Source organism: Serinus canaria, chromosome 11 (assembly GCF_022539315.1).
Source record: "Serinus canaria isolate serCan28SL12 chromosome 11, serCan2020, whole genome shotgun sequence".
NCBI classification, from domain to species: domain Eukaryota; kingdom Metazoa; phylum Chordata; class Aves; order Passeriformes; family Fringillidae; genus Serinus; species Serinus canaria.
In genome coordinates this window covers 958,516-982,734 of record NC_066325.1, presented here as the reverse complement: position 1 = coordinate 982,734, position 24,219 = coordinate 958,516, and positions in this window count along the sequence as shown.

Sequence of the window (24,219 nt, the reverse complement as noted above, 5' to 3'; positions counted from 1 at the left end):
GCTTTCCGTTTTTAGCAAATAGAAACCAGGTTACGAGACTTTGAAGACATGTTGGATGAAACTGATCTTTTCTTTCCCTTCCACCTCCTGTTTTATTCGCCCTTTGGGAATTGCAGATTCCCGTGCTCTAGGACATCTTATTTATTAAGAGAAGTTAAGCTGAGTAGCTGGAGAAAAGTCTGCCTTGGAATGATGCTGGCACGAGTGGCAGGGTTGGGAATGAGCAGACACGCTCAGATCAGACGACTGATTCCCCCCACCAGGGATTTCTGCTGCATTTTAGGGAGAATTTCTCAGCTTTAGCATGCCATGATTTATTTATTTATAGGCACTCTTAGCTCTGTTTTCCTGCATCTGAGACGCACTCGGAGCTGTTGTTGACTGTGTGGAGTAGGAGTTTAGAAGGGAACAGGCAATTTTGGAGGGCAGGATGTTGTCAATGAAATGGGTTTGCTGTTTTGCATCCCGTGGCAGAAAGTGGTGACAGAGACCAGCCCATCTATCCCCAGCCAGGTGTGGAAAGCCCTGCCTGCCCTGGAGCCTGTGGCTTTCCAGAGGTGCCTTGCACAACTGCACACCTTTAGATTTTTCTAAAAAGGGCAGTAGATTTTTGTTTCTACTTTCCTAATGATCACTTTGGCTTGCAACTTTTTATTTTTACATTTAAACAGCTGATAAACTTTTGTCTTGCTTTCACCCATCACCTTCTCTAATCTGCTTAAAATACATTAAATATATTCATGTGCAGAAAATAGGTGCTGTTGCAAGAATGAAAAGCAGTGACCCTCATTGTGCTTTTCATAATATCCTGCAGAACCTTTTATTTAAAAGCCCACTCAAAATTTTTATTGCAGCCTTTCTTTATCAGGTTCTTCTCTTCCTGGTTGCCTTTTTTAATTTAAATTTCATTTCACCTTTCCATAATTTCTGTTGTAGATACACAGGTGGGTGCAAATCCACGGCTGGTTGTGTCAACATTGTGACGTCATCTTGTTCAGAAATTCTATGGAATTTTATTTGGAAGAAGAACCATTTGACCAAAACATTCACCTTATTTTAATCAAGTTCAGTGTAGGACCTGTTGATTATAGCTGAGAGAAAGATACTGAAAATCCTTCTATGGAAGGATGAAGGCTGTTTTTGTTGTGACTAGAACAAAAAAAGGACATTTTTCAGAATTGATGCAAATTTTTAAATAAAACTTTAAAATTGTATAAAGCCACAAAAAATTGATAAAGTTTTAGTATAATTTTGGTACAGTTTTTTATCATGTGGTCATATGTGTACTTAGGGAACTGGAACTGGAAATTTTGCCTTGTGTTTAGCCAGAATAAATTAAAAATAACTTTTGGTCAAAGCCAATTTTTAAATTAAGTCTGGATTAAAACCAAGTTTTGTGGTTTTGATCTTCTGCCTTTATACCTGTTGAGTTTAATCTTATGGTGTTCAGGGATTTTTGTTAGACTGGGTCTTGAGCCCCTATTATTCATATTCCAGATTTTATTTCAAATCGAGTTAATTTTACCTTGGCAATTTCTGAAAAAATGAGCACAATACATTTTAAACCTATTATAATATTTGGCATTCGTTTTTACCAAACATTCTGATGAAATAACATGTAAATATGTAAAATTAAGATTAATAAATGCTGAGTATTTTCTATTATAAGCTTATTTTTCTACAGGGTAAGTATTAAAATGTTTTTGCTGGGTTTTTTGAGGTTTTTTTTTTGTTTTTTTTAACTGGATTTTTCCACGATAGGAAATAAATAACAAAGCAGGGAATTAAAGTCCCTTAACAAGGGGAAGCAGTCTCTTGTGCAATCTTTATGGAGATCAGATACAATCTGAAGAAGGTCAGATATAACGCACACTTCAGCACAATTTGGCAAGTCAGATACTGGAGTCGTCCCCCAGAATAAACTGAAATACCCGAAGAGATTCAAGATTCTCTACAAATGTGAAATATAATGATTCCAAAAGCATTGATTCTCTGCACATCAGTACAGGTAATTTACAGTATTTTGTCTGAAAAAGGTCTCATTCTCTCCACCAAGGTCTGAAAACCCAACTTGTTCCTGGTGCCATATTAATCACAGGGAAAGGAGAAATAGCTCCCAGTGCCAGAGGGCAGGGCTGGATGGGATATTGGGAATGAGGAATTGTTCCCTGGCAGGGTGGGCAGGCCCTGGCACAGGGTGCCCAGAGCAGCTGGGGCTGCCCCTGGATCCCTGGCAGTGTCCAAGGCCAGGTTGGATGGACATTGGGGCTTGGAGCAGCCTGGGACAGCGGGAGGTGTCCCTGCCATGGCAGGGGTGGGATGGGATGATTTCAGTCTCTTCCACACCCAGCCAGGTGGGTTTGAAGGTGTGTGTCTCCAGGACTTGCCAGGGCTGCTCTCCTGTGTGTTCCTGGGAAGCTCCTGTGATGCCCAGGGGGATGTGCACAGCTCCCCTGCACATCCCTGCCGCTCTCTGAGCACTGCTCCTGAGCTCTAGAGCTAAACTCTTCCAGACCAGTTATTGGAATGAATTTCCTTCTTGGGGCATTGGAAATGGTACAGGGAATATAGGAGCACACTTGGGTGAGAATTTGAACTGCAGATTGTGTTGGTATTGGGTGCTCAAACATCTTTCATCCTGTATTGGAAATTTTCTCTCTTTCCAGTCTAAATACTGATGTAACCCCAGGACAATCTGTTTTCACTAGTGCTATCCATTGTAATTTCATGTATCTGCTCCCAAACAATGCCTTAGACAGATAAAGGAGCTGTGGAACACAGGTTAACTTGGCATGTGTGATGTTTCTGGAGGCTGCAGCACCACCAGGAGAGAGGGAAGGGGCTGTGCCCAGGCTGCAGCCCCATCCTGGACATGGTTGGGATGGATCCCTGTGGAACGATGTCCTAGGTCAGGGGCAATCCAGAGCACACCAAGTTTAGGTCACAATGTCCTGAGGAAGAGCTCTTGGTACAACAGGGGAATGTTAAAATGTGTGAATCCTCTTCTGAGAGGGCCCAGTGTGGCAGCAGGAATGCTGGCTTGGGACATTTGGGATCTTTAACAACTCTTCCCTTGAGTGTTCTGAGTTTTAAAAAATAATTAGAAGCCAGCTTTGATCTGTGCATCCTTAATGACTAAAGGATAGAAAAGATATCAAACATTGTTACTTGATTCACAGAACAGGGAAGATTTTCCTGTAGCTGGAGTTGGGTAACTTGGAGAGATCTTTGTTTTTAACAGTAACAGCAGCAATTCATTTAAGCTTCTTATTGTGCTCTGGTATTATTCCTGTAAGTATAACAGAGAGAATGTGTTATACGTTGAAAAGGCTCATCAGGAAAGGAATCCTGTGGGGTTTGAAGCCTTCCTTGCCTGTTGCACACATTGAAATGGGGTTTCCAGCCTGAACATACATTCCAGACAGTCAGAATTCTGGAAATGCCACAGCACACTTCCTGCTCCCAAACATACCTCACTAAAGTTGGCTCGAGATGTTTTGGCAGGATTGCTTTAACCTCAGAGAAGTCTGGATTTGGCTTTGAAGGATGAAAGAGATGAAAAAATGGAAAGGTTTCAGAAAATGGTGAGGGCTTCTTATGTTCTTAATCAGCTGAATGCTGCATGTGGTGGTTAATGCTTTTGATTTTTTGGCTTTCCCCTTTTGTCCCTTTTCCTTACAGAATGACAGACAAGTGAGGGAAAAGAATGTTTTTAAAAATCACTGTTCTATGTAAGTTTAGCCACTATTTGCAAGTTTCATTCTGAAAATTTTACAAGTTCTTTTACAAACTTTTATTTCCTAAACTGTGCTTTTTAACCATTAAGAAGTATTGAAGCAAAGAATTACTTAGAATGCCATAGTTTTGGAGTAGGCAGAAAATGGAAACATCTGAAGCATTTTCAGATTAAATTCTCTGTTGACAACTCCAAATATTTTCTTAATTTGTGTGGTTTTGTGAATTTAAACCAGAATATTCTATATATTATTTGGTTGTGATGCTGTTGCTTTTGTTTGTGGCACCTGATAGTGATTAAAAAAAAACCCAACTATTTTTCTTCCTTAGTTACTGTGAAGATAAAAGTGATTTAAATATAGTCTACCTTCTAAGTCATGGTTAAATGATGAATGTGTCTCCAGAGTGTGAGTAGCTCATTAGTAGTAATGGTTTGAAATCTTTGTTGCAACCCACAGAGCATAACCTATCCTGTTCCCCACCTTATCTGACACCCCACTCCTGCCACAGATTAGGAATGCTGTATTAACAAAAATAGGTCCTTCTAGCTCAGAAATTCCTTTTACTCACTGTATTTCTGAATTGGTTTCATTTAGATTTATGCTATTTTTTCAATTTGTGACCTTCAGTTCTGTTTCCTTCCACAGCTGTGTTCCTGTAAGGCTTTGGCAGAACTCACATAGTGCTGGGTACACAAGTGAGTACATGTGGGCAGCACAGGAAGGAAAGGAAAATATAAATATAGTTGTAATTTGAGGCATGGTCTCTCATAAAGAACTATTGCAGCAAGGTTGAGGGAGAGACTGTAAATATCCCACAGTTCTTTATCCTGGTCTTTTCCTGCTTCTCATACTCCTTTGCCTTGCCCCAACTCATGTCTCAGCCTCACTAAAACTTCCTTGTAAATCAAAGCCACAACAAGAGTTAATTCTTCTGTCCATGTTTCCTGCCCGAGGGCAATGGCTCCAAACACGATCTGTGCAGTACATCAGCTTTCAGCTCCATGGCAGGCCCATGAGATCATCCTGGGGAGAAGCCAGGGAGTAGCTGTGAAGTGTCAGGGAGGTACTGAGGAGTGAAAGAACACCAAGACGTGACAGAGCTGCAATATGTGAGCCTGGATTCCTCCTCTTGGCTCACGGATGGCTCCAAGCTGACAGAAGTTTCGTGGCAAAAGCTTCCAAGGAGAAACCAGCACAGAGAGACAGCTCAGCTGCTGAGGACCTGCAAGGGCTCCTGCTGCAAAGGACAGAGAATGGTCCAAATGTAAGGACCTGGTCAATTTTCAAAATACTTTCATCATATCTCCAGGCTCATTAACTGTCAACTATTGTAAACAAGAGCTGTTGATTGCTGAGTGTTTTCAAAATCTGTCCAAGGGGGTTTAGGTGCTCCAATAAAGCCCTTTGAAAATCCTCTCCTGCCTGTGGGATCTAAAGAACCACCCGTGGTTTTCAGATAGGAAAAGGTGTCCCACTCACAGGAGTAAAGGCTGGCATGGCTCTGGTTATCAATGTGCCACTGGGTCTGCATGTGAGGAAGCTGAGAAAGAATGTTTCTTCTTTGTTTAAAAAAAGAAATTTAAAATGATGAGAAATATAGTCAAGTGCATCTGTGAGCTCTCTGAAAAACAAATGCTATCTTCTGTCACATTTCAGGGGAACAATGGAAATGTGCTCCAATGTTTGCATTTTAAATTGCCACCTTTCACAATTATTAGTGCGAGACAAAAATGGTTCTTGTTTCTAGGAATTATAAAAGGGTTGTTTTCCTTTTTAAAGTAAAGAAACTCTAGGAATTCAAGTTTTTCCAGATGAGCTCAGAAGTTCTTGTTTTGCACAGCATCTCTTGTGTGTTCCAGGTGGGACTCACCTGCTGTGTGGAGGTTCAGGTCAGATTTGCATTTGTGGAATTGAGGGCCTCAGCTGCAGCTGAGTTCTCAGAGATGTCATGAATCACTGTAGAAAAGGACATGAGTCATTGCATTGCTGTACTACCTCTGCCCCATGCTCCACTGCTATTTCCAGAGAGAAACAATTTATAAGACTTTGCAAGAGTATAGGAATAATACTTATCTTGTGAATAGCTCTTTCTCATATTTGACTTGGAGGCCTTCCATTGGGGTTCCAGATCTTTGGAACCTTTGTGCTTTGAAATATAAATGTTTTAATTATTTATTTCATTGTTCAAATTCTGAGATGCCGGGCTGTGCAAACAGAACTTCAAAATCTCAAAAGTGATTTGGTTTATTTTTTCCTTTTCAAACCACACTCACAAAACCCAAAGTGAGTCTGAAATGCAGGAGTTAAGTTTCTCAGGAGAGGCAGCAGTAACCTGCAGAGAGTTGCTCCAGTACCTCCGTGGTTTTTTTGATGTAAACCATCCCAAACCCCCTGCCTGTTGCATGAATGAGCCCAAACCTCCTGCCAGGTGATAACACTAAACAGAGCATAAAAAGTAACATGGCTGATTTAAGAGTTAAAAATACACCAAAAAGGGCCAGTAGCTCAAAGTGGCAGAGCTTGGATAACTTTGGAGCAGTGATGGGAGGCCTGAAAGGAGCCTGCAGTGGCTGAGAGCCATCAGGGAGGTGACAGTCGTGTCCACAGCTTGGAGGGTGGTGCCAAAATGCTGCGCTGCCTGCAAGTCTGCGAGCTCCCCGAGGCTACCAGTTGTCTATCACTTCTGCTAGGACTCTGAAATAATATTGTCACTTGTGCTGTAAACAAGTGGCAGAATCATTTTCTCTGGCTCAGTGTGTGTCAAAACACACTCGAGGTTTCCCCAGAACATTTCCCAACGTCTAAAGAGCCTGTTGCTAAAACAGAGCAGTCTTGTGGTGCTTTAAGGATGCTTAAATGTTAAGCAGATAATAAGGAAAAGAGAGATTGGAGCAGAATGTTAAGGGAAATAATTAGAATTGCTTTTTCCCATACACCCATGCTTCTGTTTGGTGTTGTTTGGTGTGGGGGTGTTTGGTTTGTTTTAAATACCTCTTTCAGGAATGCATCCCTCAGGTAGGGGAACAGTTCATCAAATAAATTATGCGTTGAATGCATTTGTTAGAGGTGGAGAGGTATTTAAATTGATTGCTCTCTCCATGGAACTAATGGAAGCTGAAGTTCAACCCAGTTGGGATTGGATTGCTCTGCAGTGTCTGAATATACTCCAGATCATCATTTTCTCTTTCATTTCCAGGAGAGTTAAAGAACTAGAGGAAAACAGAGGTATTTTTTGGCTTTGGGATTTCTTTTTCCTCCATTAGTGTGAAATTGTGGCTGAAGATAGGTCTGTTTTACTTCATTTTGCAAGTAAAAATGAAGTGATAGGTGGATTTTATCTCTGTGTAGCATAAGTGCAGTCCTTGGCCATTTCTGTTTAGTTGCACCCGGTATCATTGCCCAGCCCACAGATAAGTGCCTGTGCTGCCTTCCCTGGAGGAGATCAGCCCTTTGCTGCTGCTCCCCAGCAGGTCCCTGTGCTTGCCCAGCCTTGCTGCTGTTCCTGGACAGGCTCTGAAGTGTGCTGGATACGAGAGGGATTGCAAAGGACACAGCTACAAATGGTCACTAACGAGGCAATTAAATGTGCACCCCAAAGGAAATCCAGAGGCAGAGCTGGCAGAATGCATCTTGCTTGCATGGCACAAAGGGGTTATACCTGGGTATTCCTGAGGAACAGAAATATCCAGCTTGTGGGCAATCTAGAGTGAGGGGTATGAGCCTTCCAGCCTCAGTCCTGGGCACACACAATTAATTCTTGGCTAACCATCTGTAGTTTGTTGTTTTCTTTGTTTTCATCTCAGAAGGTTTTTCTTTCAGCAAACATTTAATTTGTGCCATCCACCACCCTTTGCAGCTGGGGCAGCCATTATAAATAATGACAGTGGCTTTTCAGGACACCACTTCAACTTTCCAGCAGCGTGCTTGGATTTTAACCTTTAGATGTAGCGCTGTAATGATGTGTGATCCCTAAAGAATGAAAAGCTGTTTACTGAAAGGAACATAAACTAATTTTCAGCCTGAAATTGTAATTAGTCCTCAGAGTAGCTGAACTTTCTCTGCAGAAGTGTGGTCCAGCCTAGTGTTCTGCTGGGGAGTGGGACAGCAGTGGTGGGAGGAAAAGTGTCCTTATAATCAAACTGGAACAACAACAAACCAACCAAACAAACAACCCGAACCTGCCTCATTAAGGATTTCGTAATTGAAAACAAGACTTGGTTATAGACACTTGAAAAGTTTGTTGTTGCTAATTGTTAGCTTCCAAACATGCTGTGGCTCCCTAGTGGCTTTTATTTTCAGGCAGAAAATGCAGAGTAAAGATGTTTTAATTGAACAATGAGTCAATAATAAAATAATTTAAAAATCTACATCAGTAGTAGCAACTTCTGGAAGTTTGAAGTCCTTGCATGTAATCAATCCAGCTTTTAAAAACTGTCAGCACAATTTTAAGCTCTTCTCAAGTTCCTGTAAGGGATTTTCTTTAGGGAAAATGGGTTTTAAACACCAGTTTCTTCCCACTATGGGCTTCATCTTTAAGTAAATTAAACAAAAGATACTGGAATAATTACATCCTCACATCATTTTACTGTAGAATCCTTCCTTTTTTCTAGGAACCACTTTTGTGTCACTTGCTGTTGCTTGGGGCAGATTAAATATTGTGGACTCCTTTGTTTACATGTGGGAAGTGATTTTGCAATTAATATGTGAGGAGGAGCCCTTGTGAACCTTTTTCTACAGTGAAACAACTTTCTTGTTCCTTCAGACCAATCTGGACTCTGCAATCTCAAATACACAGTCATGTAATAAAGTTGGAAATGTGAAATTTTAATCTTTAGAGCACAGAAAAGCTTTACTAAAATCTTTAACTCTAGATTTATAGGAGAAAATAATGAATTTGTAATACACTTAGGCTGTATTTTTAGACCTGAACAACAGCTGCATCTTGCTATTCTGTGAAATTTTTCATTTCCAAGTCTCTCTAATACTTGTTTTACTCTTGGTAGATCCAATAATCAGGTAATGGACTGGCAGGATGTGTGTTGAGGTTCCAGTGGGGCTGTGCAGCACTGGCAGGATCATTAGCACATCCAGAGTCCTCATGGTTTCAGTCATTGCTTCACATGTAAATCAAGTCTGACTGTGGAGTGCCCTGCCACTGGCTCCTGTGAGAAATGAGGAGTTATTGATCTTGTTTACCACTGTGTGTATTTAGGACAGGCCTGCATTTCCCTGCCAAGGCTGCTGGATAAAGTGGGATTAAGTGAATATATCTAGGAGGCACTGCTATAGCCAGGAGTTATTAGGGAGATAGTATTTGAATGGTGTTAACTTAAAAAGGGTAAAGTCTTTATCCCCTAACTGCCTGGGCTATGTTTGCTTCAAGAAAAATCATTATATTGACTTTGGGAGTGGGGGGGAATTAAAGTAGGTAGAAAAATTGGATTTATGTAGCCTTTTTTTCAGCATTTCAGTTTCTCAGAGCAGTGTGTTAAATTTTTCACCCCTTTTGGGAGTGAGAATAAGCAGATGCAGATACGTCCTGCAGCCTCTTGATGTGCTCAGCTGAAGAACAACAGCACAGGAGAATTAAAAATGGAGGGAGGACAGAGCAAGGGTACTGAACTGAGCCAGTGTGTGATAACCTGTCCTGAACTTCATTGCAGGGCCTGAAGGAGCCCCAGGGGAAGATCCAGAGAAACTTTCTGTAAGGGCCTGGAGCAACAGGACACAGGGAATGGCTTCAAACTGACAGAGAGTACATCTAGATTGGATATTTGGGAGAAATTGTTCCCTGGCAGGGTGGGCAGGCCCTGGCACAGGGTGCCCAGAGCAGCTGGGGCTGCCCCTGGATCTCTGGCAGTGCCCCAAGCCAGGTTGGACACTGGGGCTTGGAGCAGCCTGGGACAGTGGGAGGTGTCCCTGCCATGGACCCTCCCTGTTTAATAATCCCAGTGAATTGTTTAGATTTGTTATTCCTTTGCAACTGATAATTTCCTTATCCCTAGAAGCAAAAGGCCTGCCTGAAGAGTCTGGATGAATTTTTCTCATTAAATATATCTTGATTGCTTCAGAAAATTCATTGATCCTGAAATATTTGTGCAGTGCCTGATGTTCCCTTTGTAGTGACCTCCTGGTGTTCCTTGATGCAGAAAAGTTTTCCTACAAGCATGATCCCCCCTTACCAAGAGGAAGAACATGGTTTGTTATCAGAAGATCCTCAGAGGTTGCCTCAAAGTGTTTCAGAATTAAGATGGGTTGACTTTCATGTACATTTGCTTGTTTTTAATGCTTGTAGCACTAAAAGCAATGCTTTTAGGTATAGACAGCAGGCACAAATATCAATTCTCAGTCTCGCTCCCATCTCTCTTATTTGTCAGCTATGTAGGCCCCTTGTGTCAGAAGGAGTTATTCAATTAAATGTTTCTCAGAAAGTGCTTGGGATCTCCTCCAAGGCTTGTTCTCCTCGGTGAGCAGTGGGAAGAGAAACCTTCTGGTGAGTAGGAAGTCAACCTGCTGCTGACTTCAGCTCTCTTTTCAGTCTCAGGAAAAGAGCTTCCTTCCCCTTTTTTGACATTGGGTATCACATCACTTCTGTTGGAATGTCATTGAATAGCACATTACTTCAAGGCATCTCCCAAAGGTTACCTGGGCTTTCTCCATGATTTTCAGGTGGCTGCTCCATGCATAGAACCCTCAGTGAAAGTCAGTGTCATTTCTTCTGGTTTGGCAGTTCCAGTGGGGGTTTGTAGAAAAGTTCCTGGGTTTGTGCATTTTCTGAAAAATCAAGACTGTTTTGATAATAGCTCTAAAATGTTTTATAACAGCCAGCCAAAGACTTTATAGATCTAATTTACCCAGGTCAGTCTAATTAGACAACAGTGGTGTGTTATGCAGTAAATGATCTATGGGCTATAATTTATGGCTGTAAATGTAAGCCAGGATGCCTGAAGCAGAGCAAGGCAAATGTCCTGCTCAAATATCTCTAACACAGGCAAATCATGTTTTACTGAAGCTGACAAGATCAGGAGGAGTTAAAATAAATTCATCACAGGATGTCGACAGAAAACCACCCTGTGGAGGGCTGGGTGCAGTGCAAAGTGGTTCTTGCTTTGCTGCTAAGTGGAATCAGAGTTCTAAGAGTTCTTTATCAGCTTTTCTTCATGAAAAAGATAATTAAATTGAGCTCATGCCTGAAAATTTCATAGCCACTGACTCCAGTTAGAAACTGCAGTGGTTAAACAAGCAACACCTCAGCACCTGGCTGAGCATCCTGATGGCGGTGGCAGCTGTTTCAGGCACAGCTGAGGGGGCAGTAGGTTGTCACCTGTGACTTTTGGAAAGGAAATTGTCGATGTTGGATCCTGAAAGTTTATGAAGATGAAAGGGCTTATTGTCATGTTCTTAAAAATTCAGCCTTTTGAGAAAATGGGTTACTAATTACTGCAGTAATATGCAGTATTCTGTTGTTAGCTGAGCCTGATAATAACTTCGTAAGTTTAAAATGACAAGTGTTTAAAATGTTTTCATAGTAAAAAGTCACAAATTAACTGTACCTATAAAAGCTGTATGGTTCAAACTTTTAAACTGCTCTGTTGCCTCTTGAGAATGAAATCTGTGTGGATCAGTCACGACCACATGAAACTTTCATTTTTATTTGGTGGGCTGATTAAATCCCCCATTGCACCCACTGGCACAAGCCTAGAGAACGACACCAGGTTTTTAACTTTCAGAATCACTCTCTATCTTTGCATAAAACATTTCATGTGACAGCTTCAGTTGGCACAAGCTGTGATAGAGCCAGGCTATCAGGAGGATGGATTAGTGATTGTTATTTGAAGCTCTCAATCACTTACTGGCACACCTATGCAACAAGATTTAACAAAGGCTGGAAAATCTAGATGCCATAAAGCAGCCAAAATAGAGCTGTTCCCACTGTAGTGGGAACTCCACTGTAGTGGGAGCTGCCCTGCAGTGGAGCTTTCAGTGGTGGCATAAACACCCTGGCTCTGGTGGTCATGGGTGGCAAGAGACAGGGAGTGTTGATCAGGTGAGTTGTTGCCATGTGGTATTCACATGCCCTCTGAACAGAGAGAAGCTGTGAGACAAGCAGAGAAGAAGGAAAACACAATTCTTATTTCGCTTGCTGTGTTTGTGTTGTGCTAAAGTAGAATGCAATATGGAGATTGTTTACCCCAAGTGAGGATGTTTTGTTCCCTTGGCCTCTCAGGGCCAAGCAGTGTGTGTGTGTGGGACTGTCACGGGACAGTCACGAGAGGAGAGATGAGTGCTGCTCTGTGCCCCTGTGAGCAAGAGTGAGTGCCTGGCAGATTCAGATACAATGTACATAGTGCAGTACAATAAAGAAATTCATTAGCCTTCTGATGATGGAGTCAGATGCATCATTCTCTCTCCCTTTCGCTGGTCACCTTTGATTTACAATATTACCACTACCTCAGTGCCAGCTTTGCCTCATGTTGTATAAAATCTTTTTCCTATCCAAGGGATTATGTGGCTCTCCTGGAGCCTGTAAGGCTGGCACAGTTGGGATTGTTCACTGCACAGGAGAAGCTTTGGGGTGAGCTCAGTGTGGCCTTGCAGGGCCTGGAGGAGCTGCAGGAAAGATGGAGAGAGACAATTGCCAAGGGCTGGAGGGACAGGACCCAGGGAATGGCTCCCAGTGCCAGAGGGCAGGGCTGGGTGGGATATTGGGAATGAGGAATTGTTCCCTGGCAGGGTGGGCAGGCCCTGGCACAGGGTGCCCAGAGCAGCTGTGGCTGCCCCTGGATCCCTGGCAGTGCCCAAGGCCAGGCTGGACACTGGGGCTTGGAGCAGCCTGGCACAGTGGAAGGTGGCCCTGCCCATGGCAGGGGTGGGACTGGAGGGATTTTAAGGTCCCTTCCAACCCAAACCATGCTGTGGTTGTACAAACTGTATCTTCTCTGATGGATTAGTGGCTTTTTGGGTGTTTCCAGGGTTCGTTCTCTCCCTTGCTGCTGGGCAGTGTCACTGTGCTGTGGTGGGGCTGTGGTGGCACTGGCAGTGTGCTGTCAGAGATCAGACAGCTACAGAAGCTGAGCTGGGCAGCAGTGCAGACCTTGTGGCCCTGGTACAGTGAAAGCTGAGGGAGAGATAAACTCAAGGCAGGAACAGAAGTGAAGACACCATGTCTGGTCACTCTGTCCCTCTCACACTGACCACTTTGACAAAGGAAGATGCAACAAGGACTTCCCTGGTGGAAGAGATAACAAAGGACATTACTAGCATGAGAAGAATAATCAGAGGATTGTGTTTCTAAAGGGGACTGGGACAAAGGGGTCAGAGTGGAGAATTTTGTGCAGATGCAGTGACCTATAAATCCTGGTAAAGTGTGTAAGGAAGAGCTTTGCTCTGCTGGCACGGGGGGGTCTGTGCTCTCAATCCCTGCAATGGTGCCCCGTGTGAGGAAGACAGGAGGCACCTTCTGCTGTCTGTGGGGATGCCCTGGGGACCAGCAGTGCTGCTGGAAGGGAGCAGGAGCCAGCCAGCATTCATCCCCTCAGGCTCTGGGTGACTCAAGGGAACCTGGACAGGGATATGTCCTCAGAAGAGAAAGGTGTTTGTGAGCTTATGTCTAACCTGTAAATGTGTGTGACCCGGGACAGCCCCGTTCCCTCCTGCCAGAGGTCCCTGCAGCCCCCAGGTGACCCCTGGAACAGACACCAGCACAGTCTGGGGTGTGCTGGCTCAGGGCTGAGCTCCCCTGGAGCCTGCAGAGGGGACTCCTGGGGACACAAAAGCACTGAGCACATTTTTCTGGGAATCATCTAACTGCTTATGTTGGAGAAGGGCTTTAAGATCTGACCATGAAGAAGTGGCATAATGGAGTTTTGGGCTTCTAAAAGGGGTGTTCATACCTGTAGACAAGGGCACTTGTGCCTTTCCTTGCCTTATGCTAAAGGCATGCTACAAATTGGAAAAAAACCCCAAAAATAACCAAAAAACCCCAAACAAACCCAAACAAAAAAATCCCCAAACAAACCAACAAAAAGGAAAACCACAAAAAACAAACCCCAAAAATCCACACATGCTACAAAAATTTTCATGTATTGCAACATTAGGTCAGTTGTGTGCAAATTAATTCTTCTGGGTTTTTTTTCCCTTCACAATTTGCTCAGTAACAAAATGTGAAGCTTCCTCCTTTTGTATCTGAATCTTTCCTTTGCCATGCAAACCCCTCTGAGCTCATCCCCTCTCCTGTGCCAGGTTTGCTGCCTGGGCTCAGAGGGGCTCAGTGGCAGCAGCACTGAGGGAAATTGGAGTGGTAGGGCCTGTCTGTCCCTGTGCTGGGCTCATCCCTGCTGCAGCTCAGCTTTTCTGCTTGGCTGCCTTTCTCCATCTTATCTCCTGACGTTCTGCATGCAATGTGTTGCACTTTTGCCAGACAGCCCAGGCTACTCCACCACTGTATAACTGTGCTTGACATTTAATTTAAAGCCAAAGATACCATTCTGTAATAGTTTGTTAAGCTGTGCCTCAGTCCCAAGCGATGAAAGTCACCTGATTTTCAGTGGAAGAGGCAATTCACTGCTTGGGCTGTATTTTCAAAATGATTCTGCCTTGGAATAGGAATGTAGAAAGGTTAGGTGCCATTCTTTGTCATCCAAACTCAAAGTGAAGGCCCATAAGTTATGAGTTGTCAGCACAAAACTAATTTCACTTCAAATATTTTCATTTCTTACTGGTCTCTGAGCTCTGAAAAAGCAAATGTGTGAATAAACCTAATTATTATTCTGTAATTGTGTGGAGAGGGGATTTTTGTGTGAATAATTAACTGCGTGGCCTTGTATTTCTAAAGGGAACAAAGAAGCAAGGTGAAAATAATTAAATCCATATTTTACCAAGGAATTTTTTTTAAGCTTGAGCTAAGGGCTGGCTCTTGGAATATTCACTTTAGCTGCTGGCTGGAATATTTGTTGGAAATGAAGCCTTTTGTGCAGTTTGTTTGGGTATCATTAGTGAAACAGAAGAGCCAAAAAATGTCTCAATTCCATGAAAAATGTGGTTATATCAAACACACCTACAAACTTGTCAGTGTTTTGTAGCCAAATGCCTACTTTTATAATAGAGAACCTTGCATGTTCACAGTTCAGTTGTTTCTTCCAGAACAGAGAAAAAGCTGAGGAATTTCATGTTCCACAGTGGAGCACTTTGCCTGTAGTGATTTTGTCACTGATCCCTATGTGAGTTCCACTGTGACCCCAAGAAACATTTCTGGGATGTGCTTCACCCAAAATTATGAAAAATGGACATGAAATTTTGGTCCTGTCAAAGCAATGCTGAACATGGGAGGAAAGCTGGGCAAGCTGGGACAAAATTTCTGGGTGTATTCAGGATAACAAATTGTAGAATTGATTCCAGGTTTCATTATTTAAAACATTCTCTGTGACAATATCTAATCCAAAACACAGCATGTCCTGTCACACCAGTGTATGTGAAGAGACTTGACAGCACAAGGGGCATCACAGAGCTGTACCCTGAAGAGAAGGTGGACACCTCCATCATACATGCCCTGCTGGGATCTGGGTTGCTGAGGAGGGTTGTTGTGCTGCTGCTCACAGTGCAGGAGCTCCAGCTGCTTGCTTTCTGTCTGTGCAGGGGACAGTGCCAGCAGGGACAGGCTGGGGCTGCCTGGTAGAGACACCAAGGGAAGTTCTTTGGCAATCATGGAATTGCTTTGGTTGGAAAAGGACTTCAGGATCCTAAATTAACCCGGGACTGCCAAGGCCACCACTGATCCATGTCCCAAGTGCTACCTCCGTATGGATTTTAAATCCCTCAGGGATGGGCACTCCACCCCTGCCCTGGGCAGCTGTGCCAGGCTGGAGAGCCCTTTCTGAGAGGAAATTGTTCCCAATTCCCACCCTGAGCTCCCCTGGCCCAGCCTGAGGCCGTTCCCTCAGCTCCTGTCCCTGTTCCCTGGAGCACAGCCCGACCCCCCGGCTGTCCCCTCCTGGCAGGGAGTTGTGCAGAGCCACAAGGGCCCCCCTGAGCCTCCTTTGCTCCAGGCTGAGCCCCTTCCCAGCTCCCTCAGCCCCTCCTGGGGCTCCAGCCCCTTCCCAGCTCCATTCCCTGCTCTGGACACCCCCAGCCCCTCCATGTCCCTCTTTGTGAGGGCCCAGGACTGGACACAGGCCCGAGGTCCCAGCAGGGCCAGCCCAGGGGACAATCCCTGCCCTGGGCTGTCACCCCACCTGGGCTGTGTCCAGCCCTGTCACAGCACCCCCAGGTCTTTCTCCTCTGGGTGTCTTTCCAGCCCTTCTGGCCCAGCCTGGAGCAATTCAGGGTCATTCTGGAAGAATGTCCAGCTTTCCTGGCCAGTTGAGGCTGTCCCCACGTTTGGTGTTGATTGTGAAGCAGCTGATGTATCCTGGCAACATCTCAGAGCAGCCTCAGCCCCTGGCTGCTTTAACCTGGATTTCAGAAGTACAATGTCTGTTTTGGAACTAATGGTGAATCTTAAAGCCTGTACCATTTGCAAACCTTTCTGGAGTAAGTGAAACTGAATTTTACACGTTTCAGGCTCCCTGGCACTCACATGAGCGATCCTTGGTGCCTTGGAGGTGACTCACAGCAATGAAGAGGCAGGAGATGCCATTCTGATCCTCTGGGAGAGGGCAGAAATGCTGAAACTGCAATTGAACCACTGAGCCACTGGCTAAAGCATGAACTGCCCCATTTCAGGCTGTAGTATTCAATGGCAGGAGTACCTGTGGAGCTTTGGGGAGCTGTGCTGCTGTGCTCAGAGGTCAGCATGTGCCAAACCAGGAATTCTGGTGCTTCTGGAAGGATGGCTTTGGGTTGCAGTGAGCAGTACTTTATGTGAGGTGTTGCACTGGGGATAATGGTTTGGATTTGGGGAGCCAGGAGGAGGCTTTCGGATTCATTCAGGTTGCTTTTCTCCTTCCCCTGACACAGGTGGAGTATTTAAGGGTTGGGTGACCCCTCTTTGGCCTTTGTTTGTTGGTGTTTGTGGGTTTGGGGTTTTTTACCCCTGTCTGTGCCTGGGAATTGCCAGGAGATGCTTCTGACAGCTGCCCAGGTGTTTGAGAAGCTTTGTCCTGTGGCTTGTAGGGCTGCAGAAGAACCTCAGGCTGCCCAGGAGAGGTCTGTGCCCACCTGGGGAAATGTGCTGGAAATAAAATTTGAATAAAAGCATAACACAAGAGCAGTGTTCTTTTTGCCACCTCAACTGACTGTCAGGGCCAAAGTTATCTGTAATGTGTATTTGCAGATTTTTGAGGGTTTTTTGCTCATGGGGTTTGTTGGTTGGTTGTTTAGTTGGGGAATTTTTTTTGGCATTTTGTGGGAATTTTTTTGCATGTGTGGTTTCTTTTTTGGGGGGTGATGTTTTTGGTTAGTATTTTTGGTGGCTTTGGGTTTTTTTGATTTTTTTTTTTTTTTTTTGGCTGGCTGGGTTTGGCTTTTTTTTGTTTGTTTCTTTTTCTTTTTGTTGGTTTTTTTTTCCTGTGGCATGGTTTGTTCTTGTGGGGTGGTTTGTTTTGGTTTGGTTTTTTGTTTGTTTTGATTTTTTTTTTTTTTTTTGGGTTTCTTTTCTTGGAAGAGGAACATTTTGTTAGAAACCAGAAATCTGCTTTCTGACTGATTGATGAGGTCCAAGTAAGAGAAACTGGAGCTCTGTGGAGCATTTCCAGGAGTCTGTGTTGTGCTTTACCTTGATTTGAGGCTTTTTTAGAAACTGAATTTCTGGTTTGCCAGAAATTATGTAGAGATCTTAGCTTTGGTGGGCAGCCATTGAAAACTAGTGTTACATGCTGTGTTAGTTTGAAATATGAGGAAATATCTGGATGAGAAATGGTGGAAGTTCAGGATGCTGGAGGAAAAAGAGACTAAAACTTCCCATAGGAGTATCTCTTCAAAGAGTCCATTTCAAGGTTGTGATGGGCTGGGGTCTTCAAATAATTTTATTTAAATAATTTGACATGAACTTGAGGAGATAGTACTAAAAAATCCAGATTTTAGGCTCACAGGTCAAGCACGCTGCATTAAACCAAGGAAATGAATTGATATGAGAACAGATGAAATATCTCCTTACAGCTTTCTACAGGAGGCCACTAAATATTTTTAATTGTGGCTGGTCAATAGTTACTTAATCTGATTAATCACTGCTAGCCTTTAGCAGCTTCCTGCTGATGAAGGGAGGTTGTAAATGCTCATTTCTCTGCCTTCCCCTGCCCTGCCCTGCTCCCTAAGAATGACTGCTTTTGGATTGCCATAGGAAACCTGCAGGGGCTTTCAGGAAATTATCTCTGACAGCCAAGCTCGTGCTTGCAGTAACAAAGCCATCTCATGGCCATGCATGGGAAAAATAATGTTATTTTTCATAGCAATTAACTTACAACTGTGGTGATTTATTGAAAATCACTGTGAATAAACCAGCCCAGGATATTTGCTTCAGTTGAGATCATAATCCTCATTTTCTCCTGAATCAACAGATCAAACTCTTTCAATCCCTCCTTTTTTGATGGAGCTATTCCTCCTCCCACTTCCTCCCCTCTCCAGTTCTGCATTAGTGGCTTTTGTCCTTTTTCTCCTCTCAAAAGGACAGTGGCTGAATTCTCTTTTATTTCAGGAGGTGTTGAAAGACAGAAACTCCAGGTTCTCCATATCCAACAGAGCCAATGGCTGCAAACCTCATTTCTGTTAATGAAAACATCCAGATTTGGTTTTTAGCAGGCTTTGAAAATGTGGCTCTGACATCAGCTGAGCTATTTCAGACCTCAGGATACTGCAGGGTTCTCCAGAAGAGTGTCCTGTCACCAACTTTGACTTATTTTAGGCTTTGCTTACTTGGTACATACATTGAATTAATATTTTTGTAATTCCCTGGGAATTCTCTTGTATTTTCTTAAATGAATACTTCAGAATTCCACAAGAGTATATGAAAAAAGTTTCTTACACCAGTAACTGCTCTATTTGTTGGCATATAGAGCAAGCCAGGAGATTTAACTGTTGGGTGCAGAATGTTAGCTACATCATGAAATACTAAAAAAACATTTTTTTCCTGGCTGTTCTTCCACTTGGAAGTGCTAGTGGACACTCATGCTTAATTGGAATTGGAAAGCATCTTGCAAATTGGGTTTGGGGTGTAGTTTGGTTGTTATCAAACTTGCCAAATTATTTTGTTGTATTTTTTGCTAAAATCTGGTAGTTTAGAATGGGTTGGTTTGACCAAGTAAAAATGTGTCTTAAAAAAAAGAACAAAACCAGATACAACCAAACCTCAACATTTGATTGCTTTAGGGCAATATTGCCTAAATGAGGGGATTTTAGTGCTGCTGTCCTGGAGGATCCCAGCACAGAGCTCCAGTTCCAGCCCACGTGGGACCTTTCCTCTCCCCACCAGCACTGCTGCAGGAGTGACACCATTACTGTTTGGCAGGAGAGAATTGCTAACACTGTCAGCTCCCTGTTTTCTTTTTGGTAATTCCTGTTAGAACTTCTGGACACTAAGAACTCAGGTTTTTTGTGATCTGTTTTCCAGGAGCTTTACAAAGTGAGAGCTTTGTGTGCATTAAGAGCATTCTGTGTCACTAAATGAAGATGGCAATGACACTGTTTTTGAGAGGGAAATACCCTGTTGGCACACATTGTTTTGGAGGTAGATCTTCCAGGATGGGAGCTTTTTTCCAAGGGCTGCTCCCGTCCCAACAATGTGGAAATCTTCAAAGGCGCTCCATCATCAATATGCAAATCTTCAAAAGGGGAATTACACAATAATAAGAAAACTCTCAAAGGGAAAGCAGTTACCCAAAGATGTAAAAATCTTTGTCTGGGGACAGCTCCTCAGTGATTTAAAAGTTTTTCAAAGTGGAAATCACCTCAAGCAATGCAAATTCTCTCCGTGCATGGGAAAGCGCAGAAACGCTCCTGTGTCATCTTTAAAGTGGCAGGAAGTGTTCTCTTGAAAGCACATTTTAAATGGCAGTTTTCAGAATTGGTGCTGCATGTACAATCCCACCACTGCGGGATACCTTGAGGGTGGTGAAGCTTTTGAGTTTACCAGAAGAATTCTGGTTATGTCTTTATCAGGCAGGGATCAGACAGTGAAGCTGCTTTGAGATAAGTGGTTTTTATTAGGCTCTTAATGGGGAATTATGAACTGCTGGATGTGGTTCATTAAGCAGCTGTTTGTCAGCTCTTTTATATTTGCAGCAGATATGTTATTTCTGTTTATTTTGGAGCAACAAGTCCAACTTTGCAAGGACCAGAAGCCTTGCTGCTGTGACAACAAAAGGGATATCAACTGGGGAGGGAGTTTGTGTTGTCTCCTGCTTGTCTTGAATGTTGGGTGATGGGAGGCCCCCATGTCCTGAGGGACAGAGAAACACCATTGGCTGTCAGGTACCTTATTCTGTGTATCTTTGCACCTGACAGTTTTATTTCCTAAAGATCAAGATGTGTTCCTAATAGCTGTAATCCAAGGTTTGTTCTGTTGTTTTTGTGCAGCTGAACCGCACTAAAGTATTTTTTTTTTTTCCTGGAAAAGCATCACAACACCCATCCTCACTTCAGCCATGTGTCCAGTACTGAGCCTCTTTTGGAGATTTCAGGTCCCAGTCCTCAAAGTAAGAGGGGCCCTGCTCTGTCCAGTCCCTGAGGTGGTGTCAGCTGTTGACTGCAAGTTTCTCAGAAGAAAATCATCATCTTGTCCCAAATAAAAGGAAGATATTTTAAACCAATTCTATTTCAATTAGCCAGACAGTGCTGGCAGCCCCAGAGGTTTGGTTTAGTAGCTGGCAGCTCCTGAATTCTGGAGCCCTGCTTGCTGTGCCTGCCCTGAAACCTGGTGCCTTTGTTGAGCTGTGCCATGGAAATGGCAATTCTAACCCGAGTGGAAATAGCCCAGCTGAGAAAGTAGAACTTGAAGGGAAAGCTGTATTTGTTTAACTGGCTCTTTGCTCACTTGTTGAACCTGGTAATCATATTTTCAGAGAACAGCACCAGCCTCTCTATATATGATGGCTACAACATATAGCCTGTATTTCAGTTTGATTTTGAAATATCACCCAGATGATTTGTGTTTGCCCTTAAAGCTATGCTGAAGGAATATAAAGGAAGTCATTATTCTCATTCTGTTTAAGCTGCAGATTTACTCCATTTCCATAAACCTGAGATGACAGCCTCTTTTCAAGATAACTCACATTCTGTGCCTTGCAAACTTCCTGCTTATGAGATCTGAAAGGGGAACAGTTAGGAAAAGGAAAGAAAAAGCAAATATTTTTCACACAGTAAGTAGATTTTCCCCAAATATCTGGAAGGGGTAATGCTGCTCTCAAATAACTGCTTAGGTTTTGGGGTTTGCTGCCATAAAGTGAAATACTAAATACTTAATTAATAATTATTAGTAATGAGGAGAAATAGTCTATTTTAAGTAGCAGTTATTTTATATCAGAGCATTGATATGTTGAGTACACATCTCGTTCAAGCATGATTTTGTTATTTTAGAAAGCAGTTTATGGATTCTGTGCTTGGAAGGTGACCTTGGGGTTAGCAACTATTACAGTTCCCTATTAAAAACTCAGGCTGGCTGGTGTTAAAGGAAGCTGTCATTCTGCCCAGGCAATGTGGGCTCTGCTAGTGGGAACAGACAGAAATAGACTCTGCTCTGTGCCATGCTCCTGTCATATTTTACCTCTACCTGGCAAAATTCTTCTGTTTGCATAAACACAGTTATCGTGGCCATTGCACAAAACCATGGTCCACACAAGCACAGAGCCTTTCTGAAGTGGGCTCAGAAGTGGGGTAGAGGTCTGGGGGAGAAAAGCTGGCAGCTTCCAGCAGATGGTTATTCTCTATCAGGCTGTAATATTTGCAAGGTACAAATGCTCACCTTGTTTTGCTCTGTAAACCTGAGAAGAAGCAAAACAGAAATCCTGTGGCACTGCCCTGAAAGTGCAGCGTGTGGGTGGCATCCAGTGCTGAGTGCTGGTAGATAATTAAGGCAGTCCCTTGATGGCCTTAGCCCCAAAAGCAGGCATGGAAAATGCTGAAAGACTGGGAGGGGCAGAGGAGCTTCACAAGGTGATGCTAAATGCACACAATTCTCAGCAAAAGAGCTTCTAATAAGATGCTAGCTCTGCCCTTAGCTCAGGGTCACTGGGGCAGCCTAGCTCCAGACTGGTGCTCCCAGGCAGAGCAGGGAAGGGGCACATCCACAGGGAGAGCCTTAGGACAGGGATGGCAATGCCCCTCCTTCCCAAAAGTGGGAATTTGGTACCTTCCAGGTACTGCAGAGGGCTTTGTCCTGTGGGCTTCAGGAGAGGCCTGGAAGGTGAGGGGTGGAGGAGGGCTGCACTGATATTCTCAGAGGTAAAAGGGCTCTTGTGTTGCTTTGATTTATGGCATTACTACATAAGGGGAATTCTGGGATTTTTCCTTTGTCAATACAGATGGGTTGCAGTGAGTTTAAATAGAACACAAAACATCCAGGTTTCCAAGCTGAGAGAAACTGGACTTCATAACATCTAAGCATTCTTACTTAAATTACTTCTCTTATTAAATATATATATGTATATGTATGTATGTATGTGTGTGTGTGTGTGTCTATCTGTCTGTCTGTCTATCTATCTATGCTATCTGTTCATCTATCTGTCTATCTCTCTATCTATCTCCAGTCCCAATGCCATGAGAGACATTAAATTAGCTTCCCACTGGATTTTGCACTCTGGGCTGACTTTGTGGAACAGACTGGTTGGAGTGTAGGAGAACTGGCAGAATTGGGGGGTGCAGGTTCCAGTGCATAATGCTGGTTTTTCATCCTACTTTTTGCATATTTTCCATGCATTCTTCTCATAGGCAGTGGCAAGATGATTAGAGATGCTATGTTTATATGAAAAAATGAACATGAATTGTTGTCTTATTTTTACAAATTGTTTCAAAGTTCTTTGCACGTTATTGGAAATGAGAGCAAATGTGTACTGCAGTGCACAGGTGGCGTGAGGGGAAGCTTGCCTCCTCCACTGTGAAAATAGACGTTTTTTGTCTCTGTGTCAGACCTGGTTTGGGTGTCAAAATGGTCTGGCTAATTCAAGTAGAATTTGTTTAAAATATCTTCCTTGAATTTGGCTCAACATGCTGATTTTCTTCTGATGAACTCACAGCCAACACTGACAGGTATAAAATTTTCTTTTATTTCCATGAGTATAAACGATGGGCCCTGGAAGCCACACGTTCACATCTGCCCCCAGTCAGACAGACACAGGAGTGGTTCTAAATTACAGCTTAAAAGAAATATTCTCCCCCAGCTTGGCCAGGACTCAGGGATGAGTGTATGAAGTGGATTTTCTGTGCAACAAGGAACACATTATTGGGTCTTCCCTGTACAGAGGTGAGCAGAATATGTGACAGAAAAGGTCTCTGGACATTCTGGGCACAGCCCCAGCTCAGGAGTCTTTCCTAGAGCAGCAGGTGACATAGCTCCACTTGGAGGCTCTGCCCCAGGCTGGTGGAGCAGTTGGGATTCCAGCTGGGATGGGTTTCCTGGAGCTGCTTGGGCTGGCTGGGAGAAGGCAGCGAGCCCTGGGTGTGTTTGGGTTCCCAGGGCACTCAGTGTCCCACAGCACAGCCAGGGCTGCCCCTGGGGCTACCTGGGGCTTTTGGCCTCTCACTCCCCTCTGTGCAGTGAGAATTGACTCCATGCTCTCCAAACCTGAGCCTCACCTCAGCTGGAGCTCTCATTCTCTTTGGAACTGGGTTTTTTGGAGCCCTCCACCAGGCTGCAGCTGGGCCAGCTGGTGCCTCTGTGTTCCTTTCCTGCTCTGCCCTCAGGTCTCATCTCTGTGGAAGGGAGGAATTTGCTGCAATGCTCAGCAGGTGAGAGAGGCTGCAGAGTTTCTGACCTGGAAATACATTTTGTTTGCTGCCCAGGGCTCAGCCAAGTGTCAGTGCTGGATTTAAGGCTTGCAGTGACTCTCTCATCGTTCCAGTCCATCTTCAGCACCCTCAGATCCACTCCTGGTAGGATTGGTCTGAGGCCCTACAAGGATGATCCAAAGTGTTTTAAAACTACCTCTGAATAAACAATAAATGCAGCTGTTATTCACAGTGAGCTATTAAACATTTCTGATACAAATACTAATGTTTAGAAAATGGGTTTGAAAGCAAATTAATAAGAGGCTTTCCACTGAAGCATTGTTTTTCTATTTTTCTTCTGTGTGAGACAGTATTTGTTATGTATTTAATGTAGAATTTTCTTTGAGGGGACTGATTTAACACGAATCTCAGTCTCTGGAGTATCACATCTCTAATGTGTTTCTGAAGAAATGTCAGATGTTTTGAATGGTCTAATAACATTTATAGAATGTAAATTTGGTGTACTTTAAAGTCTGTCAAAGAAATACTCAAATGCCTAGGGTACTGTATTCAATGCCTTGGAAAAGGATCTTCTCTAATGCATGTGTGTGCACATGAATGTTGTCACTAA